The following is a 13,539-nucleotide window of genomic DNA, read 5'->3' as shown; positions in this document are numbered from 1 at the left end:
AAGAGGCCTATACAAAAATTAAATATTGAACAATAATTTTAATTGGGGTTTAGTTTCATTTGATTGTGAAATATTATTTCAAGATTATTCCTCGTTTTCCAAATGAAGACATCATTGATTGCTACCTTTGAATAGAATGACTTTTCACTTATAATATCTCTACCTTAATTTATTTTCAATATTTTTTGATGTATCATCCCACTAATCACATGCTGACTCTCTCATGCCATCAAAAGCTTAGAACTGCCAGTTAAGGTAACGTTTTTAGAACTCATTTATGAAGTGTTTCTCTTTCAGGACAATAAACATTTTGTATACAGACAATATGCAAAGCACTTCCAAGTTTTAATTGTAAAAATGATAATTTTGAAAAAAAGAATTAATGTCTAGTAAGCCATTAGCAAGTTTTCTTTTTAGCAAATATGGAGCCAAAAATTTGCATCTCCTTTTTTATATTCAACAAACCAGTGCAACATTAACTAAATAACTTATTAAACTAGAACTTAAATCTAATAACAACACATGAAATCAAAATTAGACAAAAATGAAAATGCTTTTGCTCACATAAAAGACATCATTCTAGTAGCTGTCTTAGGGGAAAATACAAATTCTAGCCTAATTATAAGCATCAAAAATATGTACATCCTAAATGAGATAGTGGCAGGAGACAAATTCCTAGGCAGACAGGAGCAGGTACCCTGTGAAATCCGACCAAAGACAGTTTAAAGCCTGAAAACCCAGCTGTTGGTTCCGGATAGAGTCCATGACCAGAGGGAACTTCTATTCATTCCTCACTCTTTCCTGATTGGTTCTTTCTAAATAACACTTTTCCAGGGCTATCTACAGCCTGCACCTACTCACTCTAAACTTATAAAAACCCTGGACTCAGGCACACAGACGAATACCTGCTCTCAGGTCCTCTCTCACACAGAGGGCTACCCACTTCGGGTCCGCCTTCATTGTGTAGAGCTTTTCTGTAGCTCAATAAAATTCTTCTCTGCCTTGCTCACTCTCTGGTGTCATTGTGCCTCATTCTTCTTGGACGTGGGACAAGAACCCAGAACCTCCTGAAAGGCGGGAGCAAAAAAAGGCTGTAACACGCTCTGGCTGTATTGCCTCGCTGAAGGCAGCATGAATGAGAAGAGCTGTGACATGCTCCCAGTCGCCTGACTACAGGAGTGAAAAGTCTTCTAGGGGCCCAGACTTCAGGACTCCCAGACTGACAGCTATAACATGCCCCTGTTTGCAAATTGTGGGTGGTGGGAACGAATAGGCTATAACAAGTCCCCATTTGTCAAGCTGTAAGCAGCGGGAATGAGAGAGAACTGTGATATTCCCTGGTGGCTCAGACCTCAGGCCTCCCCAAGCGCAAGCTGTAACGCCCTTTGCAGATTCTTGGTTGCTGGTGTTTCCAAGTTTTCTGGCAGCTGCCATGTCTTCCTTGTCCAGACGGTGAAACTCAAGGCAGAATCCGGTCGCTACACGCTTGGAGCAGCCGCAGGCTAAGCACAGAGCCACAGTGCCTGAGGGATCTAGGCCCGTAGCACCAGCCGATAGCAGCCTACCAGGTTGAGTGGGCGGAGCGAATGCAGCAGGCTCCAGGAAAGTCTGGGCAGAGGCACCGTTGGCCATGGAAATTTCCAGCTGGTGAAGCAACACCTAGAAAATCCTCTGTCAAATGCTTCTGAATCTGATACTTGCAGTTTGGGAAGGAATTATATTGTGTAAAAATATCAAAAGTTTTCTTTCTGTACTTCTTCTGGTGTTCCCTTTAACATAGAAGACTGCATAGTACTAGAATATTTGAGATATGCCAGCTAAAAGTGTATATTCCAAAAAATTTAGTTTAGTTATTCAAAATACAAAATATTGTTAGGCTGGGTGTGGTGGTTTATGCCTATAATCTCAGTACTTTGGGAGACTGAGGCGGGTGGATCATCTGAGGCCAGGAGTATGAGACCAGCCTGACCAACATGGTGAAACCCCGTTTCTACTAAAACTACAAAAATTAGCTGGGCATGTTGTCATGCGCCTGTAATCCCAGCTACTCAGGAGTCTGAGGCAGGAGAATCGCTGGAACCCAGGAGGCAGAGTTTGCAGTGAGCCAAGGTTGTGCCACTGAACTCCAGCCTGGGCAACAGAGTGAGACTCTGTCTTAAAAAGAAAAAGAAATCATTAATACAGGTCATTATAATTATATCAATATAAGAAACCAAAAGAAGATGCTTTGGTCTCATGTATCAAAGTGGGTCTTTCTAAGTAAAATATAGAGGTCAATCAGAATATGTCTGTCATTGCAATGCCACTGTTTGCACATACACTCCAAACCAGCTTATTTCAGCAATAGTATTTAATAGCTAAAAATGATCCAAATTTTTTTAGTTAGGGAAAAGCCTAGATTGTATAATAAGTCCAAATTAAATGGCTCATTTTTTGTGGTTTATTTTGTGATCAATCCATGCTCAAAGTGAATACTTTAGGTTGGCAGTAGGCTCTATTTCACCAAAGCACTCTGATATCCAGACTGAAATCAGCACTCTCATCTTTCCATCTTGGAATCATGGTTCCCAAGATCTCTGTGCTCCATTAAAATATAGGTATGTTTTTAAACTATGCATCCAGCGATGGGCATTTCATTTCCATATCTTGGTTACTATACATAATGCTGCAGTGAGCATGGGATTACAGATGTCTCTAATCATCAGGGAAAGATAAATTAAAACCACAATGAGATATCACTTCATACCTTTTAGAATGGCTATTGTCAAAAAGATGAAAGATAAATATCTTAGGTGAGAATGTGGAAAAAAGGGAAATCTTGTACATTGTTATTGGGAATATAAATTAGAACAGTCATTTTGGAAAACAATATGGAATTTCCTTAAGAAACTAAAAATAGAACTATCATAATCCAGCCATTGCACCTCTGGGTGTATATTCAAAGGAACTGAAATTAATCTGATGAAAAGACTTCTGCACTTCTCTTGTTCATTTCAGCATTATTCACAATAGCCAACATATGAAAACAACCTAAGTGCATTATGTGTAGAATGGAATGCTATGCCTCCTTAAAAAAAAGAAAGAGATTCTGTCATTTGCAGCAACATGGATGAATCTACAGGACATTATGCTATGCTAAGTGAAATAAGCCAGGGGGAGAAAGACAAATACTACGTGATCTCAATAAAATCTAAAAACATAGAAATCACGGAAGTTGAGAGTAGAATGGTGGTTACCAAAAGCTGGGGGAGGGAAGAGGCGTGAATGGAGAAAGGGGAGATGTTAGCCAAAGGGCACAAGGTTTCAGTTAGACAGCAGAAGCATTGATCTGTGGCACACTATGTTGATTATAGTTGACAAAAATATATGGTATCACATACTTCAAAACTGCTAAATCGTGAATTTTAAACACTCCACCACAAAGAAATTGTCAGTAATATAATATGATATAATATGATAAATATGTTAATGAGAGACAAAGTAGGAAACATACAATCCATGGTTGCTCATTTCTGCTTACCGGTGTAATTTCACATAGCTTCTGGCTCTGTGAAAACACACAGGTCTCTGGAGGGTTTCTTTGAAGATAAAACGGGATGTAATACATGACCCTCTTGCCTGAGTCATTACATTCTTTAAAATATAAATGACCCTAGAGTCCTTGCTTTTTCCTACACATAAAATAACATCTGACAGGGTTAATGATTATGCCTCATTAATCTATAATCATATGTTATCTTTGCACCCGAATTTTGATGTGATTTTACACATACTGAACCCCCCACTACCCTTACATCAGTTGTGAGCTAAATCATTGTTTTGGAAGAGTCTGACAGAAAATCTCGGAAAGATTTCTCCCAGGCTTGGGCTGTAGTCCTCAAGATATAATCCTCAATAAAACTTCTGAATAAAACTAATTTTAATTCTTTAAAAGCTTGACTTTTTTTACCTGACATTAATTAGACTGATTTAATGATTCCACAGTGTATAAATATATCAAAACATCACACTATACTCCATAAATATATCCAACCATTTTATGGCAATTAAAAATAAAATAAAATTGAAAAAATATAAAAATGAGAAAAATATCTTCTATTAAAAGCAAAACAATTTTTTTCTACCACACATGGAATATTAACTTATTCATAAGGCAAGATTGATTTATAGATTTTTTTTAATTAAGTAGGATTAGCAAAACAAAAACAAAAAGCAATGCATATAAATTTCTTTTTCTTTTTGTAACTTAGACAACCTTTCTAAATCCTTTATATTAGGTCAGATAGATGTAGCCCATGAATAAAATATATCCCTGGAAAAGCAGCTTTGTGTTTCTTAAGCAGCAGGAAGCACATTTAATGCAATCATATTAAATGTATATCTACATAATTATTTTTCTATAGATGCCTAAAAAGCATTCTGATATTTGCCTTCTCTAATATTGCTTTAACGTTTTATAGCAATTGCTTGTGTTTAAAAGAATTCTTTTGTCCTTTCTTTCCTCTTACACTGAACAGCCCACCTAACAGGAGTACAAAAGGATAGATGATGATCTAATCTTGTAATTAAATAAAAATCCATTTGTACATAAAAAAGAACATGACACAGATAATTCATGAGATTGGAGATGGATAAAAGCACATATGAAGAAAAGAAGATAGTATTACAGTTTAAAGAATATTGTATGTAGTTGAGAGCATACTGCTCTCTATTGAAATAGTTTATTGAAAAATGAAAGAAGAACCCCCAAAAAATATATATATATATAAAGTTTTAATATAATATAAAATAGGAAATGCATGGTACAGTGCACATATCAGGAATAAGCTATTATTATTTAAGTATTTACAGGAAGCATATGTCTGTTTGTTATTGGATGCTCTTAATTTCATTGCCACCAATTTAGCTGGTAAATTTAAAATCAACTAGCAAAAGTAATGACTTGCATAAAATATATATGATTAACTTATACTACCTTGTATTTTTATAATGAAGATTATTTGTTATTTGGCATCCACTTACTCACTACATACTATATGTGTCAAACATTTTACTAAGTAACTGGATCTGCAAAAGAATGAAACAGGGGAGTTCAAGATGCTTATTTTTGGTAAGGAAGATAAAAATAAATAAAATGATATCTGTACATTCACTTGATAAGTACAAAACTAAATCTTTAGATTATTATTAATATTTAAGCTATGGGAAAGTACACCAAAATAAATTAAATGGCTCTGAATTCACACAATTCAGTATCAGTTTAGACACACATAAAGACTAATGTAGCCTTTTGTTTAATCAAATAACATGTCATAATCACAATGAGTTTTTAATATTATTATGAGTCTGCTTTGTCTGGGTACTATAAAACTCTGGGTCACAGTTTACTGGGGCCTGTTTGTGCTTGTGTTTGTGTTTGGTTGTGGTGTTTTTTCTTTTCTGCTCATGTGCCCTAAACCCATGCATTGCGATGTCGATCTCTGGATATGCAGTGGTGTCCAAAAGTCTTGAATCACAGAAGATATAATTATAACTCTGGGTTGACAGTTGCTTAAGTTGAAACTAATACCTATTTGTTCATAAACAACAATAAGCAACATTTATTTCCAGAATGTTGTCTGTACATGATTTAACAATTCTAAGCATTGTACTTACTCCCTAATAATTGTACTTTATATTTTAATAATCACATCGACATAAAAACTCTTAACAAATCAATGAAAAATATTCCCTTTTTTTGAAAAAACTATCCTTTAATATGTTACATTAAATTTTGGGACGTGCATTTTCAAGTATCTTGGCAGTATAATAGCAGTTCATATATATACCTCAACATAGTAAACTTCCTAGCAAAACCAAACACAACTATTTCTAAAGAGCAGTTATAACCAGTACTCATAAACATGTACTCCCAAAATAGTTTTTACACAGAGTAAAGATAATAAATTGTATTTTTGAAGGGAGCACTTAGAAAATTGTTTCTGTTCAAATTTGAACGTACAATTTAATAATGCACTAATTAGGTACGGTTGCCTGGTGCAATGTTTAAACTGCTCCCTCAAATGTTTCTGCTACATTTTAAATTTTGATCACACACTGAGTTAAAAGTTCTATCGTAGGCGTCTCTACTTCCAGTTTCAATAGTTCTGTAAAATAATTTAGCTTTCTTGTCAATATGGTTATTAACTCAGGGTCGGACTAACTGCTGATCTAGCCCCAGTAAAATCTCATGAATTATACAAATTCAAAGCTGTATAAGTTATAAGTCTGCTCATGGAAATTTTAATTGATGCAAAAACAAATCTAGTCTCAGATATTAGCTTCAACCTCTTTTTTTTTTTCTTTCTTTCTTTGAGACAGAGTCTTATTCTATCACCTAGGCTGGAGTGCGGTGGGGCAGCCATAGCTCACTGAAACCTCAACCTGCAGGGCTCAAAGGATCCTCCCTCCTGAGCCTCTCAAAGTCCTGAGATTACAGGTGTGAACCACTGCACCCTGTGCCAGTTTCAGCATAACTTAATATATTAACATATTACATGGTTAATAGCTTTTTGATTGTCATGTGGAGATATGCACAATCTGATATAAAATATTACATTAAATACCAAATAACAAATGATATAAGATAATTTTTTATAATTATTGCATATAGTCTACGTTTCTTAAAACATTTTATACTCCCTGAAAAGCTGTTTAAATCAGAAGTTTGTGCTAACCATGACACACTGCATATATTAATTCTTTACATTTATCTATGTCTGAAAGTTAATAAAATGAAACTCTAGAGAAATAATAAGAGTGCTTTCACTAAAAGTAGAGACTTCCAGCCATTTCCACTGAAGCCAATAATTTGTCAAACTGCAAACAAGAGGAGCACAATAAGCAGTAGGTTAGTCCTCGTGTCCTTCTGTGTCCCAGTGTGCTCTATTCAACGTCAAAAAGAAAAATCACCAAAATACCACTTCTCCTAGACAGGGGCTTCGTATCCATTTCTATAGGCCGTGCCATTTGAGAAAAACATTCCTGACCTTTCCCACTCTCAGTTTTGCCTTTCCATTTCTGGAACCTACTTTGCCCAGGGTATATATCATATATAAATTATAAATATGCACCGTAATTCACTAATGCCTTTTATTTTTTATTTTTTTCCAATTTTGTCAGGGCCTGGAGTCAATAAGAAAATTTAACTGTTTGACAACTAAAGTTTAACCATGTAGGTGCCATTTCTTACATTTAAACAGTTTCAAGGGGGACATTTTAAATATTATCCTTCTCTGACTTTTGAAAAAAATTTTGTAGAACTGAATTTTTAGGGCTTTTGTTTGTTTGTTCATTTGTTTTTCTTTTTTTTTCTCTTTCTTCACATTTGTGCTAGGATATTGATGCAGATGTGTTAAAGCTCTTGTGAGATTCATGGTTAGAAAGGACATACTATGAATGTTGGACAAAATTCTCCAATGACAACTTGTTTGTCTATTTCTGATTCACAAAACTGAATGTAACTTCCTGGTCAATAGCATATTGAAAAACTTCTGCCAGATCCATTATTAACATATGGCATATCAATTTCTTACCCTCTGACTTTTCCCCTGTTTCTTTACTTTTTAAAGTTGAGTGTAGCATTGAAAAACTTAGTGGATTGTTCATCAAGAATTCAATAAAGTATAAACAGCACTTTTACCTACTTTAGCTACAAATATTCCAAGTTTATGGATAACCTTTATTTTAATTTTTTGTTATTGAGTGTAAATTTATGAAGAACAACTCAATATGAATGTGCAGAGGTGATGCCGTCAAAGACCCAAGCTGGTATCTCAATATACTAATAATTCTACTATTTCTATTTTTATCTCTATTATCTTTATCAAAAGAGGTGAGGTTTGACATCATAAGCCCCTGAATCCAACTCGGTTACTGTGAAATATAAGAAGTCGATGTAGCCATCTTATATTTTGCTATATAATGGCTGACAAAGAAATAATAATATCCTATTTCGAATAAGAATAGTTTTGTTGCATATACACTTGATTTTTATAAAAGTCTATGGAAATAGTCTTCACTTTCATAGCCTCAATAGGAAGGAAACTTCTGTCATGTGCACATTGGAAAAATCACTTACATTTAGGATATTACATATCAGAGTCATATATCCCAAATCCCTTATAAATAATACAATCATAAAACAACCAAAGACACAATTTTACACTTAGACAAAATGTCTTGGTAAACCTTAAATTATGTAGTATATAAATAATATTTTAATAGATAATCTTTCCTTTTATATTACTGCATCATTAAATTCCTTAAACACCCACATACTCCCTTACCACAAATGTTCACTTGAACACGGTCATCTTAACAAGATACTGCTCTCTCATCTTCCATAGGATGTTCTACCACGGTACATGCAGCAATAACCTGTAAGGTGATTGAATATCAAATAGTTTTTGTTTACATCTAACCCAGAAGAACAAAGAATTAGTCTGTCTCCAACTGTTTCACCACTATTACTTTCTAAGTTAGCCATGTATCTGCCCCTCCACTCATTTCAGCCATCTCCCTGCACCCTGCCCCATAACTTGATTTTCTAATCATGACCCTCTTTCTCTTACAGCTGCCCTCAGCATTTGCCATGCTTTTGTTATTTCTACCTTTCCTTTTAGTACCTCAACTCTCTTTACTCATATTGTTTTCTTTCCCTGTGCATTCCTAATCTTCCATAAGAATAAGGTTGATTTTTGTAATAAATTTCAAACAATTACTGTTTACTAGTAACTTGTATTAGACAGGGATTTTAAGGGCTATCTAGAGATCATTATTACTTGTTCTCATTTAATTTTAATTTGTAATATACAAATTTTATAATTTCTTTCTCAAATATAACCAGAAATGAATGGAAGACATTTCACACATTTATTATTCTATAATATACAATATATGTTACGCTGCATAGGCCTATTAATAGTCATATTCTATTAATTACATTATGAAAACAACTATATATTTGTATTTAATTTTTGTTTAAGTTGACAGAAACATACGGAATGTTACTTTGCCATTTTACTTAAAATCCTCTTGTAAAAAATGTGAGCCAGAAAATACCTTATTATGGAATATTATTTTCTTCAAATGATTTACATGAAAGTGCAGGATCTAAAGCTCTAAATTTATGTGTTGATCCGAAATGCATAAAAATGCATACAGAGGCAATTGAAAACGTATTCTGATTCATATGTAAATGCCAAAATTCAATGTATAACAAATGCAAGAATTTAGATGTGTTTTTTTCAATCCCTACTTCAAGAGCTGCAAGCCCCTAAATTAAAACACCTATATTGTTCTGTTTAAATCTAAAACTATTAAAAATAATTACTTAAATAATAATGTTTTTAAAATATACATAAAAGACAGAGATTTACTAAACAGTAGGCAAGATTTGATCTTGTTTTTTTGAAAATGTAAGTATTTATATGTCCATATTGGCATATTCATGAAGAATGATAATTGATGTTAACTGTGTGTTGGAGAGATGTTAATGAAAACATTCACATTCTCCTTCAAAACTTTCTGTTAAAAGTTTTAAATATGAAAATCAATTGTTTTTGTACCAGAAAACCAAAAATTATTTTCATTGTTAAAATGAAGTTTAAGAAATATTTTTCTAATAGGGAAAGAAGGTATGTCAATAATTCAAAAAATTAAAAAAAAAAGCCAATTTTAATAAGGTTTTAATAAACATGAACATCCTCTTAGTGCACCCATTATTTCAAAAATATTCAGTTTACTTTGCTTTTGAGTTCAAATTAGAACCATAAAAAAGCTGTCTCAGAAATACAAAAGTCCTGAAATAAAAAGCCTAGATACATATTTGACATATTAGAGAAGTCATAAAATGTATTGGACTTTTCTATGGATGGCAGTGGTGAATGTGATAGTTCCTTTCCATTATTTTATTTTTCCTTCCTCCTTTAAAAAAAAAAAAACTGCTCAAATTACCCTCTGTTTAGCTAAATTGCAGCAGTTCACAGTACATTAATCGCTTCTTCCTCAACTACTTTGTGACATTGATTCCAACACGCACATCTTCTCACTTGAATAGTTATAAAACCATGGTGGATCTTACAATAGAACACATTTTGCTATCATTGGCATCAGTAGCCATGTAGTGATTATCAGTGGACTTATATGAGCGTTTGTGACAATGATGAAAATACACCTACCAGATCTTCAAGATCTTCAAGAACAGGAGCTTAATTGGCCAAGGGCTCCAGTGGTTATGTTTTAAAATCTATCACTGAATTTTCAGTGAAGCCATGCTTACCTCAGGACCTGTGGTACTTCCCTTTGACTGCACTGAAAACTTGGATGGAGACTCTTAATTTTCCTTCCTTGTCTTCTTCACTTGAGTAAGACTTGTATTGCAGTTTGAATGCTCTCTCAGTTTCTCCCGACTACCTCCCTACTTATAGACATTCCCCCTAAAAAGATAACTTCACCATCCTCCTAAATCTTATGGTCTATTTCCTGGAAGATCTTGACAGACAAAATGTGGTATTAGCCTTTCATCTTTTCAATATCAATTAAGTTATGTACATTGGTATTATAAAGTGTATTGAGTTTAATTGCCTTTGAAATATCTTCAGTAAGCTTGTACTCTATAGGACATTAAAATTTAGAATTACTGTGTAAATAGTAACAGAGCAATAAGGTGTAAGTTAACATTAGTAAGGCAAATATTCATCATGGGATAAATGAAGAAATTTACATTTCCTTTGCAAACAACAATCAAATGCTTTATGGTATCTAAGAAGATGCCCACAGTGAGAAACTCTGTATGCTCTGTTTTACTATTGGATGTCATGAAAGAATTTTCTATCTCAACCAAATTAACAAATCCAAAGGTAGAAGAAAGTGGAAAGCTCCTTGAAGGAGGAAAATATCAAAGCAATGAGAATCTTATGTAACCAATTCATCATAATATCTTTAAGGTATGTTGTCCTAGTTTACTTGTAAACATTTTTTCTTATGGGTGGGTAAACTTTTGGAGTTAATTAAATACAGTATTTTCTCCACCTCCACTTTTGCATTTTCTCTTTCTATGGTGTCAAAGCCTTTAGTTTTCTTGTTTATTTTTTCTTAAATCCCACAATGTTTACCTGTGTTCACTTTGAACTGTACCCTGACTTATTTTCTTGGAATCATAAATCTTTAAGTTTGAAAGAGAATCTGTATGTTATACACTAAGCTTGTTTTTCTTCCACAGAAATTTCCCTACAACATCATGGCAAGTAATGACCCAGCTGTACTGGAACACATTAAGCACAGTGTTAAGTTGTTATAGGACCTTATTTCCTCACTGATAACTTAAGAGTGTTGAACGAATTAGGCTGGGCACGGTGGGTCACGCCAGTAATCCCAGCATTTTGGGAGGCCGAGGTAGGTGGATCACGAGGTCAGGAGATTGAGACCTTCCTGGCTAACACAATGAAACCTCATCTCTACTTAAAAAAAAAAAAAAAAAGTGATGAATGAATTAACCCCTAAATCCCTAAAGTTTTCTTATAGCTTACAATGTCTGAATTTCTTGCTAGCATGCTATTTCAAACAGAATTATAAGAACCAAAATGAGCAAAAGGGATAGCAGAAATAGAGGCTGGCAAGGAGGCAATGGGAGGTAGGTTGTGTGGGGTTTTGGACATGGTAAGAAGTTGCCATCTTATGAATATATTTTGTAGGCATGACAAACACAATTTAACACAATAAACAAATAATAGAAACCAACAAGATGCAAAATATTGAGGGAACTACGGAGAAGAGAGTTGGAACAAGCCAAATGAAGCATGAGTTCTTTTATATATAAATATTTTATTTACATTTAATATAATCTCATGCAGAGTAAATTGTCCTTTGATATACTCTGTGACATTTCTAATACCATTCAGATATATTGCATTGAGATGACTAAGTCAAAACTTATTTATATTTTAAATAAATATCAAGAAGAACATTGCAGAATAGGGATTTTGTCTGCTATGTCTTATCCTTTCTGTCTGGCATAGTAACTGATGTGTTGCAGGATTCTATAGATATTTGTGAAATAAATTTGTTGAAAAATATTTAGGTCATATCACACTTCGATAATTAAATAGAACTTTTATTCAAGTCATTATTTCTAAGAACTTTTTGAACCTTTTTACATAAGAATTGTTTTTTTTAATTTTAATTACTACATAAGATCACATCTAGCATGAAGAAGGAGAAAAAAAGTCAGCAGATATTTGAAGGCTAAATATTATTCCCAGTGCTATTATCAATATGGTTTATAATCTATTTTAGTATCATGTATTTGGGGGTTTTTATACAATGAAATATTTATTCTATTTCTGAAAAAAATCTGCTCACTTTCAAATATCCACACACCTTCTAGAGAACACCGAAAGTTTTTCAGCAAATTATTACCTATAATTGATTAAATAGGTCATAAATATGTAAAACTCTTCCTAAAATGAGTAACTCCCCTAAATAGCAAAAATATGAAAGTTGGTCTATCATATTTTCACTTTAATGACTATCTCTGATATTAATTCTTATTTACAAGCTTAATTAGTGATTACCTAAAGTTCAATTTTTTTTGGTAATTTCACTGCTATATATATGTCATATATATATTCATACATTATCCTTAATCAAATTTTACTTCAAAAAGCATATTCACTTTCATGCATATAAAATATGTTTTATCTAATATTTTATTTCCAAAATATTTTACATTCAAATAAAGTTAAAATTCAGTATTATTCTTTTGTACCAATGGATAATTCATTTTATCAGACATTGCTATTGAAATAAAACAACAACAAAAAATCTTCCAAACCTAATGTTATAAAATACTTACATACTGACTGAGCTTGTTCTTGTGAGTGCCTTGAACAAATGATCATCAAAACAAAATAGTATCTCCATGTAACTGATAGAATGTGAGTTCAGACATTTTTTATGAAATAGGTTTTCCAAAGTTTAGGGCTCCAAATTCTAATTCTGTTGACTAGGATGAACCATAACTGAGAATCACAAAGAAGACTAGTAAAGAATCAGTTATTCTCTTAAGACTATTACTTATTAAGATATATTTTTTTTGAAATTGCTGTTACATTAAATCTTAGGAAGGTAAAATAATGAAGAATCCTTACAACACACATCTAGCATAACAGATGAATAACTGATTTCAAAGCAAAAATGCTCTGAGTAATCATCCATTCTAAATTATCAAAGCCATGCAAAAATTCAATAATCAGTATAGTTTTCTCTAAACAGACTGGTTTTTATGTACTTTAAGCAACATTTGTGTGTAAGGAAATAGTTAAAGAAACCTAAAATAGAAAACACCTAAATTAAGATGTTTGTGATGATAAATAGGGATAACATATATTATTATTATTTTTTTTTTTTAATTTATTTATTATTATTATACTTTAAGTTGTAGGGTACATGTGCATAACGTGCAGGTTTGTTACATATGTATACTTGTGCCATGTTGCT

This window comes from Macaca nemestrina, chromosome 3, assembly GCF_043159975.1.
Source record: "Macaca nemestrina isolate mMacNem1 chromosome 3, mMacNem.hap1, whole genome shotgun sequence".
Taxonomy (NCBI): domain Eukaryota; kingdom Metazoa; phylum Chordata; class Mammalia; order Primates; family Cercopithecidae; genus Macaca; species Macaca nemestrina.
Note: the sequence above shows the minus strand (reverse complement) of the source record.